Source organism: Gracilinanus agilis, chromosome 4, assembly GCF_016433145.1.
Source record: "Gracilinanus agilis isolate LMUSP501 chromosome 4, AgileGrace, whole genome shotgun sequence".
In the NCBI taxonomy this organism is placed as follows: Eukaryota; Metazoa; Chordata; class Mammalia; order Didelphimorphia; family Didelphidae; genus Gracilinanus; species Gracilinanus agilis.
In genome coordinates this window covers 102,911,810-102,926,625 of record NC_058133.1, presented here as the reverse complement: position 1 = coordinate 102,926,625, position 14,816 = coordinate 102,911,810, and the positions used below count along the sequence as shown (strand labels likewise).

At 42.7% G+C, this 14,816-nt stretch overlaps 1 protein-coding gene across 1 annotated transcript in view; it reads right to left on the bottom strand.

Moving 5' to 3' along the window:
* PKP1 (plakophilin 1) overlaps positions 1–14,816 on the bottom strand; it is an 86,197-nt gene that overhangs the window by 28,908 nt on the left and 42,473 nt on the right. The window lies entirely within an intron of this gene.

The window sequence follows — 14,816 nt, the reverse complement described above, 5'->3', positions numbered from 1 at the left end:
TCCTTATGGGTAATTTAAGAGGGTTGCACTAAACGATCTCTAAGAACCCTCTAAATCTTAGGGTTTTTTAGGACCAATTATGTTCCCCTAATATATATCAAGTATTTAGAGCATCTACGTTGGAATAATAAGAGTTTCCATTTCTAATATGTTAAAGTTTACAAAGCATCTTTATTATAACAAACCTATAATTCAGTTGGTGCAATTATTATCATTCCTACTTTGCCAATTGTAAGGCATTTGGGGTCTGGAGAAGTAATCTGGGAATTTTCACAGAGTTACAAAACTAATTTGGGGAGCAGCTGGGTAGCTCAGTGGATTGAAAACCAGACTTAGAGATGGGAGGTCCTGGATTCGAATATGACCTCAGATACTTCCTCGCTGGGTGACTTTGGGGAAGTCACTTAACCCCCATTGCCTAGTCCTTCCTATTCTTCTGACTTAGAACCAATGTTTAGTATTAATTCTAGACAGAAGGTAAGGGTTAAAAAAAAGCCTCCAACTAATTTAGGATTGAGGTAAGATTCAAACCCAGATCTCCTATACTTCCCTGCTTGAGGAATGGAAGCTTACTTTATGTCATCCTGAACCAAACAGAATTAGGAAAATAGAATTGTTACAATATGATCCTATGATCTATGACAAAGTGGAATAAAAAGAATCTGGACATTGTTGCTCCTTTTTCATTTCTATCATTAGAATCGCCAATCAAAGGTTATAATAGGTAACATTGTTATAGAGCAGCATTGGCGAAGGTTTTCAAGTTCATGTGCCCAGACTGCAACTTCGAGCTGTCTGTGAGCCCCCTGCATTACCCCAGAGAGCAGAAGGATGAAGTACTTGCTTTAGGCAGCTGGACAGAGGGGTCAGGCATGCAAAACATGTCCTCAGACTCTGGGGAGAAGGGGAACAGAGCAGCTCCCCAAGTGCCAGCTCTACACACGTGCCAATACTTCACTAATACTGCTATAGAGTTTAAACATTCACAAAGTGCTTTACTTGATTGTCTCACTTGGTCTTCCTCCCAATTCTATAAGGCAAGTAGTCCAAAATATTGCCATTTTACAAGGAAGGCACAATCTTGAGACAGGAAAGTGATTTTCCCAAAGCAGATGGCAATGGGAAAACAATCACTTCTCTGGATCAAAAAGTGTTCTAGGCAACCTCATTCTACACACAGATTTACCTTGTTGTCCATGGAGGCATTCAAGCTCTCCCAGATTATTGAGGGTAGATGGGTAAGGGACAAAGCCTCTGGTACCCCTAGCCACCTCTCCTCAATGACATCTCATAGAACATTTCTGATCCCCGGATAAGGTAACATGGGGGATTTTCCCAGCCTATTGGCTAAAGCAATCCTCACCCTAAATCTAGGGGACCTCTGGCAATGGATCATCCATAATAAGAATAATAAAATTATTTCCATGTCTCAAAGAAAAGTATGAGCACCCTCACATCAACATAGATACATTATCATCAATGTACGTATTCCTTGTCAGTAGGGGTCTTCTTTCCATTGATGTCAGTGGAAGCCTCTCCATGTCTCAGGGTATGGCCTTCATGAGTCATGATGCTCCCCATCCCCAATCTTCCCCCACCCTCTCCCCTAAATCCATCACTTTATAGCCAGCTTTCTAATGCTGGGTTTTGCCAGGCTTTGCTAGGCTGACCATTGCCAGATCCAGAATAAAAGCCTTCCTGGCTTGGTAGAGTTCATGTTCCATTGTCATAAACATGAGGTCCCACCTTATACCAGTAGTAATAGCAACAACAATTATAACAACAACATAGTGAGCCATAACCTGGTGGCTGGACCTACATACGCATCAATGGCTCACTAATCAATGGCAAATGTTCTTGAGAACTGAGCCAAGAAACTGGATCAGACCCAGAGCATCATCACAGACAAAACTGTTACCCACAGTCACCTGAACTTGGCATTGTCCTATAAGAACTTAAGAACAGTTCTAATACAATATTAGATGTTGCCATAACTGAGTCCTTGTCATCTCCATCTTTTGTGAAATGAAGAGCTTTCAAATCACAGAGAGACTTAGAAGAAGACAAGAGGCAGTGGGCTACACTGGATAGAGGGCTGTCCTTGAAGCCAGGAAGACCTGAGTTCAAGTCCCACCTCTGAAGCACTGTCTCAGTGACCCTGGACCCTTTATCTCTTTATCCTCTCAGTGAAATAGAAATAGAGGCCAATAAACCATACATAAAGTCCCCGTGGGTTGCACACTGACTTAGAAAATCATTGGATAGATTTTTTAAAATTATTATATTTGCTTTTATTTTTTTAAATTATTACATCAATACAATGAAATCAGCTAGGAATGACATTTAATCTGGTTCAGGCCTCACATGGGAGTGTTATGGGCTATATATAGCCCTCTGATCACATGCTTAATTTATAGGAAACCTATAATTCAGATTGCATAACTATTATCATTCCTACTTTGCCAATAAGGCATTCGGAGCCTGGGCAAGTAATCTGAGGATTTGTCCAGAGTCACAAAACTAATTCAAGGGAGCAGTTAAGTGGCTCAGTGGATTGAAAGCCAAGTCTGGAGATGGGAGGTTCTGAGTTCAAATTTGACATCAGACACTTCCTTAGATGCTGGTTTTTTGTTCAGTCATTTTTCAGGTGGTATCCTATTCTTTATGATCTATCTCATTTGAGGGTTTCTTTGCAAAGATACTGGAGTGGTTTGTCATGTCCTTCTCCAGCTCATTTTACAAATGAAAAAACTGAGGTAAACAGAGTCCAGGGTCACAGAACTAATGAGTGTCCAAGGCCAGATTTGAACTCATGAAGAAGAATCTTTTTTACTTTAGGCTCAGCACTCTATCCACTGTGACACTTCAGGGTCTGGTGCTATTATAATCCCCATTTTCCAGATGAGGAAATTGAGGCTGCCTAGGGTAACACAGCAAGTAAGTGTTTGAGACAGGTGCTGAACTCAGGGTTTCCTGACTCTAAGCCCAGCATTCTATCCACTCTGCCACCTGCCTAAGAGTCCAAGGACCATTAAACATATAAGAGTAAAGCAGGGTAGTGACTCGTCCTAGTTCTGTTGTCTGTGAATCTCATAAAAATGGTGAAGTATTTTATTTCCCTTCTTTAATATAACTATGTTATTCTTGTAGAATAAGAGCTCCTAGTCTCCCTTTAATACTAGCCTGGTCCCTCCTTAGTGAGGACTAAGTCTAACTAAGTCCACCCAGTCTAACTCCTTCAGATGAGGTATTCTTTCCCTTTCCTTGCTACAAATTATTTCCAACAGAAATGCTGAATTACAATTGTGATCAGAAAATGTCCTACTTATCTAAAACAATTAAAATCCATTTCAATCTCCTTCCAAAAGAAAAAAGAAAAAGATGAGTAATAACATAATGACATTAACAGTAACTATGGGCATTTATAAAGTGCTTTAAAGTTTTCAGAGCACTTTTACAATCCAACTGCCACAATAACCCTTCTACAAGAAGTTTTTTACTTATTTGGTAGAGGAGGCAAATGGAGCCAGATACTTTATCAGAGTAGGACTTTAATGGAAAAAAAAAGAAAAACCCAATTATTTAGCTAATATTAACAATTCACTGATGTCACATTTAACAATGTTTACAAGAGATTTGTCTCACAAGAATCCTATGAAGTGGGAAGGATAGGAATTTTGACATTCAATGGGGGAGACAGATACCAATTAGATAATGAGAAATGACACTCCCTAAGACTGAGGATAAACCAATCACTAATGTATAGGAACAGATGGGAACCATGCACAGCCCTCCCCTATCTTCTTGATTGGCAGAAGAAGGGACAGACTCTGAGAGTCTGCGTTCTCTTTTTCCCAGCTCTTCTAGTATCTTCTATAACATTAAAGCAAGAACCCCAATACTACCATGGCCTACCTGCTCCAGAGGAGAGATGTGGTCTTTAGGCTTCCAGAGAATTTTGAATTTTTAAAAAATAATAAACATTTTAAACTTTTCCCTGTTCCTCATATGATCAAAAATTGTTCCTCGGTGGTACTTTTAGGGAGGAAATGCATTAATTTCCTCCATCCCCATTAAGAAGGTCCTTGACATTAAGACATCCTTGAAGGCAAGGGTGTCTCCTTTCATTACAAATATCCAGATGCCCAGTACAGGCCCCAGATCTTCTTCAGTTCCATAAAATTTAACTGATCCTCTAGCTAGACAGCAAGAATGTTCTATGAGCCAATGACCATCCTCAAGGATCTCTCTTCATTGTGGTGAAAAAATAAATGAGATCCCAGGATGCATTAGCATCCTTCCATCTGCATAAACTCACACTATCTTTTTTTTTAAACACCTCCTATCTTAGAATCAATATTATTGGTTCTAAGGAAAAAGAATGGTAAGGGCTAGGCATCTGGGGTAAAGTGACTTGCACAAGTCACACAGCTAGGAATTATTTGCCAGATTTAAATACAGGACATCCTGTCTCTAGACCTGGCTCTTTATCCACTGAGCCACCCAATTGCCTCTCATTATACTATTTTTAGAGACACTGGCTTTTGAAGAAAAAAATTTGCCAAGCCTCTAAGACAAGTAGTACTGAATCCTGGTCAAACTGAGTCAAAACATGGTCATTAATATTCATTAATTGAGCTATATATGAAATGCCATTTGCTGCTGTAATTAAGGCTCTTCCCTTTACCTTCCACCCTGTCTCCTAAACCCCAAAGACTGAATTCCCTATTGGTAAATCCAGGACTTACTCTTCCATGGATTTTGCTTTTCCTCTTCCCACCTAGAGACATGGTTCTCCCCAATCCTCTAATAAATTCTTTTCTTTCTCAGGCATTAGAATATAAGCTCCTTAACTTTTGTGTATTCCTGGAACCTAGTCCGATGCTTGGCACAGAGAAGGCATTTAATAAACATGTCTTGATTGATTTGGGAATGAGAGGAGAGACCCTGAGGAAGGCTAGTGACCTGTATCCCAAATTCATGATAGGATAAACTAAAGTGGGATAAGCAATCTAGAAGTTGGGTCTTGAGGTCAAGTGAAGCAAGAAAAATGGCAGCTGGTAAACCACCACCACTACCCCGATTTAGTTGCCAAGGCTAGTTGATCCTATCTCCACAGTATCTGTCACATGTCCTATTCTCCATTTAGGTACCTCCCCTTCTCAGTTCAAGTCTTCAAAGACTTCTCTACACAATAAAAATTATGTGTCTCCTAATTACTCTTCCTGATTCCTGTAACACTTCCTCTCCAATCTAGGGCTAATAGAATACTTCCTAAAGTACAGGTCTGACCTCTGCTCAAAAATTTTCAGTGGCTCCCTATTGCTTCTAAGATTAACACACACACACACACACACACACACACACACACACACACACACACACCACATTCACATACACACACAAACACCTACTTATTCTAGCATTTAAAGGCCTTTGCATTCCTTCCTTCCTTTCTTTTCTTTTTCCTTCCTTCTTTCCTTCTTTCCCTCTTCCTTCCTTCCTTCCTTCCTTTCTTTTTTCTTTTGTTCTTATTCTCTCTCTCTCTCTCTCTCTCTCTCTCTCTCTCTCTCTCTCTCTCTCTCTTAAAAACAATATTAGGTATTGGTTCCAAGGCAGAAGAGCAGTAAAGGCAATGAGAGCTAGGAAGTGTCCAAGATCAAGTCTAAACCCAGGACTTCCTTTCTTTAAGCCTGGACTGTCAATCCACTGAGCCACTTAACTGCCCCCCCCATCCTATATTTCTAGATTTATTTCATATCATCCTCTCTTCTCATTCTCTGTGTTTCAACCACACTGACTTAATCGCTATGCCTCCAGCTCATTATTCCACATACCATCTATGTGTCTTTGTTATCTCCATGCCTGGAATGCACTTCCTCCTCATCTCTGACTCGGAGAATCTCCAGCTTCCTTCAAGTTGAGCTCAGGTGTTATTTCCATGCGAAACTTATCCTGATCTCTTTAGTCATCAGTGTTCTCTCTCCTTTCAAATTCTCTTGCATCTATTTTTCTATTTACATATTGCATTCCCTAGTAAAATATTCACTCCACGAGGACAGGGACTGTTCATCATGTTTGTGACTGTATCCCTGATACCTGTCATGGCACTTAGCCCACAGTAGGTGTTAACAGGTGTTTGCTCAACTGGACTGATTTGAGCAAAGGTGAGCCAGTATGGACGCATCATGGCAGAATCAATCCATCTAAGGTCCTTTCAGTGGGTCCTATTTGCACCAATTCTGATAGTCCAATACATATGTAGCATAGAATGGTCCTCACAAGCTCCCTCTGGATCAGACCCATCAAACTGTTGTTATCCTCACCACAGTTACCCACTCCAGTCCTGCCATCTGGCATGAATAGATGGGCTTTGTTGCCAGGGTGCTGGAGAGATTTACAATGATCCTGGTAATTTGGTAGTTGAGAAGAAGAGGTAATATTGAGTCTGGCTCTCCCTCTAGAAAGAGCAGGAAGGAGGCAGCTAGGTTGCTTAGTGGATAGGGAAACAGAGTTAGAGATGGAAAGCAATGCAATTGCCTAGCCCAGTGATGGGCAAACTTTTTAAGAGGGAGCCAAAGGAAAGGAAATGCTCATCTGTCAGTCTGTTTCTAAGGCAACTCTTTCAAAGTTTCATTGTATTGTTTCCTACTCATTTTATTAGTCAGATTAGGAATAATGTCCCATAGCCAGATAGAACACTTCAGGGGACCACATCTGGCCCACCGGCTGTATTTCACCCATCACTGGCCTAGCTCTTATCATTCTTTTGCTTTGGAACCAATACTTAGTATCAATGCTAAGGCGGAAGATAGGGGGAAAAGGAAGTAAGAAAAGACAGGAAGTTATTTACTCTTATGGGTTCACTTCCCTTGAAAATGGATGACCTAGGGACAACCAGGAGGCTCAGTGGATTGAGAGCCAGCTCTAGAGACAGGAGGTCCTGGGTTCAAATCTAGCCTTAGACACTTCCTAACTCTGTGACCCTGGAGCAGTCACTTAACCCCCATTACCTCACCCTTACCATTCTTCAGCTTGAAACCAATATACAGTATTGATTCTAAGGTTGAAGATAAGGGTTTTTATAAATCAAAGAAAAGAAAGAAAGAAAATGGATGACCCAAGAGTTGGAGTAATATAGTACTTTTTGGCTTTGATAGTCTACTCCTTCTTATTTAGAGGATATACATCTTTACTTCAATAGCATGGAGAGCTACAAGGCAGATCCAGGGGGTGTCCTGCCAGAGGAAGACAAATAATTTGCAGCTTAGTCATTGGACTCTCCACCTCAAAGACACTGATGGAGGACAACCATGGCCTTTCCATGTTTGGGCATCCTGGTTGCAATGAGGTGGGCTTGTAGGGGGTGTGAATGAGGCAATTCAAAGCATTCCTCTCTTAATGACACAGATGACAGTTGTGGGAAGGTTGGTATGAGAAATAACAGAGTCATCTCAGAGTACAAAGGACAATGAGACAGAGAACAGGTTCCATTTTAACACCCAGGCCACAGAGAGCCAAGTTCCATGAGGAGGAGCCCTGAAAAGCTGGACGCCTCTGTAGGAATTAGCTTTGGGAACGGAACTGTCCACCACTTGTTTTCCCATGAGCTTTCAAGGCTTCTTGGGATCAGATCTGCTCTGACTTGCTCTCAGACTAAAGGATCAACATTCTGCCTGAGAAAACTTCTCCAAGCAGGTGGTGACTTAGGATTCACCTTACCCAAGATGAGCCAGGGCCAAGTCCAGCAGCCCAGAACTCGCCCTCCCACCCAGCGCACAAGCTGGGGTTAGGTAATCACCAGGTAATTCCCCCTGCCAGACCAACTCACCTATGGCTACCTCACTCATTCTCTTTCCCTTTGATCTCCTTTGGGAGAGTCTTATCTCTAACTATCTTCTTAAAGAAACAGGAGAACGAGCCTGTGGCTTCAACTCCCAGGCATCAGCAGCCTGGAGGATTGGGTGATAGATCCCAAAACCAAAAACAGAATCCAAAATTCAGAAGCCACAGTCTCTTCTCTCTCTTTGTGGCATAGTAGAATAGAATCAAAGGATCTGGGTTCAAATCTTTCCTCTGATATCTAGTACCTTTCTGAATATGGATAAGCCACTTAACTTCCCTGGTTCTCAGTTTCCCAATCTGTAAAATGAGAGAACTGCACTAGTTGACCTTTAATGCCCCTTCCAGTTTTAAATCTTTCAGGTGTGAGGTTGCAGTCAAGCTTGAATATAGCTAAGCAGTGCCCAGTTTTCCTCCCCAGGCTGGGACTACACAACCTGTTACCATCATGTCACTGGAGGATTCATGAAGGAGAAGAAACAAGAACCAGGGAAGAAAAGATCAGGGCCTAAGGATTTCCTGCCAAGCTGGACATTAAGGGAAAGCGTAATACAGTTTGGTGGAAAAGACCCAGGGTAAAGGCAGTCAAGAACCATGGTTTCTGGTCCAGTCTTCGCCACTCGCTATAGCCCTTTGTAAATCACTTTTCTTGGCAGGGCCTCAGTTTCCCAATCTATGAAATAAGAGAGTCAGACTAGCTCTAGTGTTCTGTGATTCTAAGTGACTGCTCTGCAAATGTTAAGCAAAAATATGCAATTAGTCCTCCTCAGGTCTGAAGGAGTCATCCCAGCCAGCAGCCACACCCTTCCTTCCACTTCATTCCTCTCCTGGGAGCAGGTGGCTGGAAGGAAAGCCAAGAGCCCCTGAACTGTGTGTTAAAACCTTTAATGGACATGCAACAGGGAGTCCCATTGTTTTCAGTCAACGGCACCTGGGAATATCATCTCTGACTACCCTCTGGGAGCTCCATGTGCTTATCCTGTCTGGGAAAGTATCTCATTCCAATTTTGCTCTTGTGGATGGCAAGAGTAATAGCTAAGTGTCCTTCCAATTCACAGCATGTGTGGATTACACATAAGGTATTTGGACTATTAGAACAGAAACTCCTTGAGATTAGGAATTATTCTCTTTTAATAAATATTTGCTGATTGTTCTGGTGGCCTGTAGGACAGAGGACATGAGTGGTGGGGGAAGGGAAAGTAGACAGGCAGCTGTGATGCCTCACTTTCATCCAAATCTTAGCCATGACCCTTCGGACAGGACCAAAGACATCACCAGTCTCCAAGAAGGTAAATCTATCTCCTTGGAACATTATGAGCACTGACTGTCTCAGAGATCCAGTAGAATGGAAATTCTTTGAGGGTAGGAGCCATTTTTTGTTATTGTTGTTGTTTCCCTATCATATATTATAGTGCCTTATATATAATAGTTGGTTAATAATCACTAATCAGATTACATCGAGTCATAGGAATTGACCATCTGTCACTGAGAATGGGAAGTCACTTTTTCCCCTCAACTCACGCAGGCCACATCTTGGGATAAAAATCATAAATATAAGAACAAAAATTCTCCTTTTCTTTAACTTTGTGTCTCTCAAGGCTTAAGCCTGGAGGGACCCAGCAGATATGTTCAGGCAGGCCCAGTACTCAAACAGAGACATGATGATGAATCTTAGTTCCCAACCAAGGCTGAGAGGTTTCTAACCAGGCCCTCCCTACTCCAGACAGCCATCTAATCCATCTGAAATCTGTGATAATTGCCACATTCAACTTTCCCAGCTTTCTTCTCAAAGGCTGTAATGATAGTGGCGTCTTGGAAATCTAAGGATTTCCACTTCCTCAGAGCTCAACATTTGGAGAAAAGGTCTATATAGGCTGGGGGGTGGGGGGGAGGGACAGAGTCTTCTCATTCTGCCTTCATCTCAAACCAATGGGACACAGTAATCTGTCCTTCTTCATCTAAGCTCAGGACTGAGGAGACACATGTTGAACACTCAGGCCCCAGAGTCCACGAAGAAAGAGACATAGGTCCGAAAGGTCATCACAGATTCTAAGATATAGAATAGGAAAAAATCCCATTGGTCATCTAGACCAGTTGCTTCCATTTGATAGTTGAGGGAATGAGTACCATAGAGTTTGGCACACCTAAGGACACAGTTAATAAGCAAGCGAGGTGGGATTTGAACCCAATTTGTGTTCTGTCTCTTTCCACTGAACTATAACATCTTCCTAAAGCACTTGGCATTACTAGGTCATCTCTCATCCAAGTATTAACCAGTCCTCATCCAGACTGATGATTCTGAGATCATCAAGGCGATGACTTCAATTCTGATGCTCAACGATGCTCTGAGTTGCCTCTCCCTTCTGATTAGAGGACTACAGGTCAGAGCAAAAAACTCCTCCCAAGTCCCTTTTTATAGAGCCTCAGAATTTTCCAGCCAATTCTTCACTCTCCATCAGCTACTCTTGATTGTTTGCAACTTCTGAACATCATGACCCTGCCCAGCCCCTAAGTCTGCTTCTGGTACCCTCTGGAAGGCATTCCCTTTTTCAGCTTCTTGGTGTACGGTGTGTACCCTCATCAGACTGTAAGATCCTTAAGGGCAGGAACTCTCTTTCTTTTTCTCATTTGTATCTCCAGAGCTTAGCACAATGACTGGCACATAGTAGGTGCTTAATAAATGTTTATTGACGACAACCATGATTATGACTCTGAGGATTAATAAATTACCAAAAAGGCAAATAATGATATGGTGCTCTCTCTGCTGAGAAAGGTTGCTAGATGGTGCAATGGATAGAGTACTGGGTCTGAAATCAAGAAGACCCGAATTTGAATTTTACCGCAAACATTGTGTGATCGTGGTCAAGTCATTTAACTCCTGCCTGCCTCAGTTTCCTTATCTGTAAAATGAAGATAATAATAGCATCTATTTCTCAGGGTTGTCATGAGAACCAAATTAGATAATATTTTTTTAAATTTGGTATATAGTAGGCACTTAATAAATGGTCGTTTCATTTGTTCCCTCTTTCTCTGTGAGACTGGCAGAGAGGATATGATGTCATTGTCATCCCATGCTGGGGGCTATATCAAGGATATGAATGCATAATGGTCCCAGCTATCTCTGCTTCCTCAAAAGGAATAAATATGAGGTAGCTGTATCAGGTATGATAGTAAAGACATGGCAGTGTTGTAGATAACTCTGCCCTTCTGTGGGCAGACATGGTATGAACATCTGGAGTTGGGGATCATGGAGAATGGAAGATGACTTTCAGGCTCCTTTATGACTGAACAACACAGGCTTGACTAGCTCGAGCTCAGTTCTCCCTCTCCTCACTCCTCACACACATACGTCCATCTTTTATGGTTTAAAAAAAATGATTGCTTTGGCATTTTATGGCTCTTTGGACAGCTTCATCAGTATTCCCTTCAAGTTCCCCAAATGCAGGATCCTCAACCTGTCCTAACGCCCATTGTCAGAGAATTTCTTTGGGCAAGGATATCTATAAAGAATGCCATAGACCAGCATTGGCAAAGTATTGGCATGTATACTGAGCCGGCAGTGAGGGAGCTGCTCCATTCCCCCTCTTTCCAGCTCCTGAGGACATTTTTTGCATGCCCCACCCCTCTGTCCAACTGCCCAAAGCAAGCCCCTTCTCCCTCCACTCTCTGGGGTAATACAAGGAGCTCACAAGCAGCTTGAAGTTGCAGTTTGGGCACGTGAACTTGAAAACCTTCACCAGTGCAGCCATAGAGCAACAGGACTCTCAGGCAGCTGCCCCACAGGGAGTTGAACTTAGAGGAAACTGGGGCAGCTAGGTAGCAGAGTGGATAAAGTACCAGGCCTGGATATGGGAGGTCCTGGGTTCAAATCTGGCCTTAGAGACTTCCCAACTGTGTGATCCTTAAGTCACTTAACCCCAATTGTCTAGCCCTTACCACCCTTCTGCCTTGGTATCAATACTTTGTATCGCTTCTAAGACAAAAGGTAAGGGGGGAGAGAGAGAGAGTCAGAGATAGAGGAAGGGGAAGGAAGGAAGGAAGGAGAGAAGGAAGGAAGGAAGAAGAGAAAACTGTGGGGAGGAGTGAAGAAGAGACAGAAGGTAGAGCTTCAAGCAAGGTGGCACTGCCAATAAAAACAGTAATAATAAGGGGCAATGGTTCTTCAAGCACAGAAGACAACAGCGGTATATTGGCTTGTCCTAGGATCCTTTCTACCTGAGCTCCATCAAGCATAAAGGTGAGAAAAGTGAAATAAGAAGAGCATGCACTTATCCAATGCTTTAGGGTTTGTAATGAGTTTTACGAACACTCTTATTTGGGTAGCTCCTTTCTTTTCTGGTGCTGGTAGGAGAAGGATCTGAATCAATGATTTTATGAGCTTATGAAATATCTAGAGCAGTGAGGTGCCTCAGTGGATAGAGGGCTAGACCTGGAGTCAGGAAGACCTGAGTTCAAATCCAGCCTTAGACACTTACTAGCTGTGTAAGACCCATGGCAAGTCCCTTAGCCTCTGTTTGCCTTAATCCACTGGAGGAGGAAATGGCAAACCACTCCAGTATCTCTGCCAAAAAAAACTCCATGGACACTCTGGTCCCCAGGATCATGAAGAGTCAGACACAACTGCAGAGCTACAACAAGAACAAACTACTGGCATAGAAACTGCCTCCACTGATTCAAATACTCTATGACTTGGGGCCAAAGAGAATTTCAAAGAGGGTACCAAAAGGCTAACTTTCCCAGGGTCACACAGTCTGGGACAGAGGCAGAACTTGCATGTAGGTCTCCCTGACTTTAAATCCAGATGTGCCTCTATCCCCTCCACCATGCTGTCTCTGAAGCAGATCTTATAGATATTATGCCCATTGCCTGAGAGGCAAACTAAGGCTCAGAAAAGATATAATTTGCTCAAGGTCAGAAGCTAAATCACATATCTGATTCAGGATTTGGACACAGGCCTTCCTGTCTCCAAAGTCCAATACCCTGCCCCCATTCTTCTTTTCCATTGTGGATCATTATATATAGTCATGAAAACACAACAGTTCTGAAAAGCCTTCAGCATTCAGAGGTACAGGGGCTCTGATGAATACAGCCCTTTGGCCATCCCTGGACTTGAATGTTGAGTCCCAAACAGACAGAGGCTCTGCAAACAGCAGCTCGAGCTAGAAATAAAAGACCAGTGTGTACCCATGTTCACCATTTGTCTAGGAGAAAGACCTGTTGGCTGGGCTCTCTGGTTTTCCAGTCCCACTCCCACGTGCAGATATCGATCATTCTCTGTAGCGTCACCTTTGAATACAAAGGACAACGAAACATACACGCCTGTCTGGTTCTCATATGTGCTCCTGTGAAATGCCAGCCTCCAGGAAAGCCCAGGATCAGGACGTCCTTGTAGTGGCATGGCTGCATGGCTGATGAATCAGATGATTCCAACAGGTGCAGCTCAGCCAGAGAATTCCACCTCGTTGGGAGTAAAGTTGGCCCACTCAAAGAGGGTACATTGTTCTAGCTGGAGGGCAAATGGTTTGGAAGATCCATTATGGAGCCCGATACTACGTTCATATTTTTTCAACGCAGAGTATCAGGGAAGGCTTCAAGGAGACACAGAGTCCAGGATTGGGAAGCCTAGTGCCTCTCCAGATCACTTCTTAACACAGAGGTCCCCCTCCGTTATCTCCCATGCCCTCCTCTTATTTAGCTCTTCTATTTATCTGGGGACTAAGTTCCTCGTGAGCAACTGGTTCTATCCCTGTAAATGTAGAACTTTTTTGCTCGTTCTTTTTTCCTCCCAGAATGGCTCATAATGCTTTTAAGATTTACAAAGCTCTCCTAATAATAGTAGTGTTGTTGCGAAGTCATTTTCTGACTCTTTGTGATCCCATTTAGGGTTTTCTTAGAAAAAGATATTGGAGTGGTTTACCATTTCCTACTCCAGCTCATTTTGCTGATGAGGAACTGAGTTGAACAGGGTTAAGTGACTTGGCAAGGGTCACACAGCTAGAAAGTGTCTAAGGCTAGATTTGAATTCAAGATGAGTTTGGGGCTTTAACCAATAAGCCACCTAACTGCCCATGTTGAAGTATCTTAGTTCAGTTTTTACCAGTAAGGAAAAAGGGGCCTGAGAATGGTTAAATGACTTGCCCAGAGTGACCCAGTTAGTGTCTGACACGGAATTTTAACCCTCCTGGCTTCCATGCCAGACTTCCCATTCTTTCTCCTTATCATTAATTAGCCATTCATATTCCTAACTCTGTTATTGCTTATGCTACTCATCAGTCCTGATGGATACCTTCCTGCTCCTCTCTGAGTGTCCAATCCCATATTCCATCCTTTTCTCCAGAAAGCTTTACTTAGCTAACCCTTGGGATCACTCCCCTACAAATAGAGTCTGAATTGTAGAAATGAACAATGATAGATAGCCTTGTGTTGTTCTCCATTTCATGCAGGTACACCTCATCTCCCCAAGTTAATTGTAAACTCCCCATTGACAAGGACATTTTTTCTGTATCTCTCATTGTGCCTAAATGGTGCTGATGCTCCAGGCTTGACTTCTCTTGAGAATTTGGGTATTAAGGGCAGAGGCTTCATATGGATTGTGGACAGGACTTGGGGACACTCTGTCTCAATGGCATAGGTAGCTCCCACACAAATTGGGCTCACTGAGAGAAATAAGGGTGGTCCTTTGGATTTGCAAGTTTGTTTACAAGGATATTACCAACGGGTTCTTGAAATGGATGAGATTCATCCTTCTCCTCTGTAATGAGCCTGATACTCTCCTCCCCTTTGCCCTCTGATCCATCCAATTGGAATAATTTGGGTAAAACATGCCCAGGTGTTGGCCAACACTTCAGGAGGTCTTGGCCATATCCCACCCCAGGTCTCTGGATACCCAACCAGCAGCAGTCTATAGTGTGGCAGACCCAGATGAAAAGAGTGTGTGTGTGTGTGTGTGTGTGTGTGTGTGTGTGTGAGAGAGA